At 42.9% G+C, this 3,509-nt stretch overlaps 1 pseudogene; it reads left to right on the forward strand.

Annotated features, from left to right (window-relative positions):
- Positions 1 to 2,603: 2,603 nt before the first annotated feature.
- LOC113911644 lies at positions 2,604 to 3,035 on the forward strand (annotated as a pseudogene).
- The last annotated feature ends 474 nt before the right edge of the window (positions 3,036 to 3,509 follow it).

The following is a 3,509-nucleotide window of genomic DNA, read 5'->3' on the forward strand; positions in this document are numbered from 1 at the left end:
TGAGCCACCCAGGCGCCCCTGGAAAAAATTTTTAGGTAGGCTTCATGCCCAGCCTGGAGCCCAAAGCAGGGCTTGAACTCACAACCTTGAGATCAAGACCTGAGCTGAGATCAAGAGTCAGATGCTTAACTGAGTGAGCCACCCAGGTGCCCCCAAAATGAAAATTTTTAAGGTTTTTTCCTCTTTGCAAAATAGAATCGCTAACAGTTTGTCATGCCCTTCACCTGTGTCCCTGTAATCCTACATCTCTACTTATGACCTGGCCATCCAGTATGTGATTATGTAGACTCTTTCCATCACAAGGGAATGGGCATTATAGAGAGGGGGGTGGCAGAGGGACGGGAGGCTCCCCCATACATAGATATTGGTCCAGAAAGAATACTTAACACACATATCTCTTAAGGCTCTGTTGGCAGTTTTGTTGAGAATAATCTGTGTTTAAGTAACAATTATTTGTTCAATGTCTATTCGGTGCCAGAACCAGGGTAGACAACTGGACATACAAAGATGCATAAAAGTGATCTTGCCCCAGGGTACCTTGGTGGTTCAGTCGGTTGAACATCCAACTCTTGATTTCGGCTCAGGTCGTGATCTCAGGATGGTGAGATCCAGCCCCACATTGAGCTCACCTGAGCGTGGAGCCTGCTTAAGATTCTTTTTTGCACTCTGCCCTTCCCTCCCCCACCCTGCTTGTACGTGTGCGCGCGTGCACTCTCTCTCTCTCAAAAAAAAAAGTCATCTTACCCCTAGGGACAAGTGGAGAGATTGGGCAGACATACATAAAAGAATACAAATACAGTACATATATAGTGAGAGAAAAAAGCTAATGAAAGTCTGAGCCTAGTGCATGGGGAACTTAATGTGCCAAAAGCATAAAAGTAGGGGGAAAAAAAGCATAAAGGTAGAAAAGGGCAAGATAGAACAGATGGACATAAGATAAGGAGATGGTCATAAAATATATAAAATTTTATCAAGTGCAGGTGCCTGGATGGCTCAGTCAGTTAAGTGTCTGCTTCGGCTCAGCTCATGATCTCAGCAGGGAGCCTGCTTCTCCCGCTCCCTCTGCCGCTCCTCCTGCTTATGTGCACTCTCTCTCTCTCTCTCTCTCTCTCAAATAAATAAAATCTTAAAAAAACAAGAGAGAGAGAGGCTTAACTAACTGAGTCACCCAGGTGCCCTTCTATGAACAACTTTGAAAGAGGTCATATGCTTTTTCAGGATATGTCCATTTTTGTGTGTATGTGGACAGTTTTAATCACTATCTGAGGTGAAACTGTAGCATCTGTAATTTCTGCTCATTATTTCTGCCTTGGGCACTATACAGCATATATCTTGTCCTTCATATGAAAGGCCTGTGTGGTTTATTTTATTTATTTATTTATTTATTTAGAGAGCACAAGCAGGGGGAGGGGGAGAGGGAGAGAGAGTATCTCCAACAGAATACCCTCTGAGTGCGGAGCCCAATGTGGGGCTTGATCTCACACCCTGAGATAATGACCTGAGCCGAAATCAAGAGTTGGACGTTCAACAGATTGAACTACCCAGGAATCCCATGTTTTTGAAGAAAGTAATCAATATTATCATCTTACCAAAGTGTTCCTTATTCCTAACAAAAGTCCATTTAAAAAATTCCTTTCCAGGGGTGCCTGGGTGGCTCAATTGGTTAAGTGTCTGTCTTCAGCTCAGGTCATGATCCCGGGGTCCTAGCATCAAGCCCTGTGTAGGCTTCTTCCCCTCCCACTGCCCCTCCCCTCCTCTTGTTCTCTCTCAAATAAATAAATAAAATCTTAAAAAAATTCCTTTCCATTTTTATTCTGGTATTTTGTACATATAGAAATATTATGTACATAGAGGAATAAATTATAAGCATGCATATAAATTTTTGACTTCTTATAGTTTTGATATTAATAGATATTTTAATAGCTAATAAACATTTTACTTTAGAATAGTTTTTTTTTTTAAAGATTTTATTTATTTGACAGGGAGAGACAGCGAGAGAGGGAACACAAGCAGGGGGAGCGGTAGAGGGAGAAGCAGGCTTCCCGCGGAGCAGGGAGACGGATGCGGGGCTTGATCCCAGGACCCTGGGACCATGACCTGAGGCGAAGGCAGACGCTTAATGACTGAGCCACCCAGGTGCCCTAGAATAGTTTTTGATTGATAAGAAAGTTAAAATAACATTAACCCCCACCTCGTTTCTCCTATTGTTAACATTACTACTGTACATTTGTCATAGCTAGTGAGCAATATTATTAACTAAAGTCCATACTTTACTCATTTTTTTAAATTTTTATTGAATGTCTAAAAATCCATTTCTTGGTGCCTGGGTGGCTCAGTGTTAAGCATCCGCCTTCAGCTCAGGTCATGATCCCAGGGTCCTGGGACCGAGTCCGGCATCGGGCTCCCTGCTCAGTGGGGAGCCTGCTTCTCCCTCTCCCTCTGCCTGCCACCTCCCTCTTGTGCTTTCTTTCTCTCTCTGACAAATAAATAAATAAAATCTTAAAAAAAAATAAAAATAAAAATCCATTTTTCACATGCCAGTTTTCTAATCCTGGTCAAAGTCCTCTTTAAGCTTTTTTGCTCAGGCCAGTGGCGCCAGCAGGATGGGCCAGTGTCGTGGTCTCTGTACTGCCGGGAAGCTCCACAGCCACCGATGAGATCAGAAGTGGCATGATAAACTGTACAAGAAAGCCCATTTGGGCACAGTCCTGAAGGCTACCCCTTTTGGAGGCCCTTCCCATGCAAAAGGAATTGTGCTGGAAAAAGTAAGAGTTGAAGCCAAGCAGCCGAATTCTGCCATTAGGAAGTGTGTCAGGGTCCAGCTGATCAAGAATGGTAAAAAAATCACAGCCTTTGTACCCAGTGATGGGTGTTTGAATTTTATTGAGGAAAATGATGAGGTTCTGGTTGCTGGATTTGGTCGCAAAGGTCATGTTGTCAGTGACATTCCTGGAGTTCATTTTAAGGTTGTTCAAGTAGCCAATGTCTCTCTTTTGGCCTTATACAAAGGCAAGAAGGAAAGACCAAGATCGTAAGTTTTGATGGTGAAAACATGACAATAATAAATTTTCATAAGCCAAAAAAAAAAAATAGTCCTCTTTAAATGCCCAGAAATAAATATGATTCTCCATATAGGTCAGCTAGGGCAGATCACTGCTCAGAAACTGGATGGTGAAGAAAATTAAGAGAGGCTGGGCAATCTCAGGGACTGATGTGAGGTCCACACCCAAGAGACTATCTCCGAAAAGCTATCCACTTCTCATCAATTCATTTAATCCTCCCAACAATCTAGGATGCAGGTGCTATCATTATCTCTATCTTTAAGAGGCTCAAAGAGATTCACTTATCTTCCCAGGGTCACAAACCTCCAGTCCGGGTGTGTCTGACTCAGAAACACAGCTTTGCCTCCCACTTGTATATTTCAAAGACAGTATGCCACGTCTGCTATCCATGAGGTGCTCTTTGTTCAGACAAGATGGCAACACAAGAGCTATGTAGCTGTCTTCTGA

Source organism: Zalophus californianus, chromosome 12, assembly GCF_009762305.2.
Source record: "Zalophus californianus isolate mZalCal1 chromosome 12, mZalCal1.pri.v2, whole genome shotgun sequence".
Classification (NCBI taxonomy): Eukaryota; Metazoa; Chordata; class Mammalia; order Carnivora; family Otariidae; genus Zalophus; species Zalophus californianus.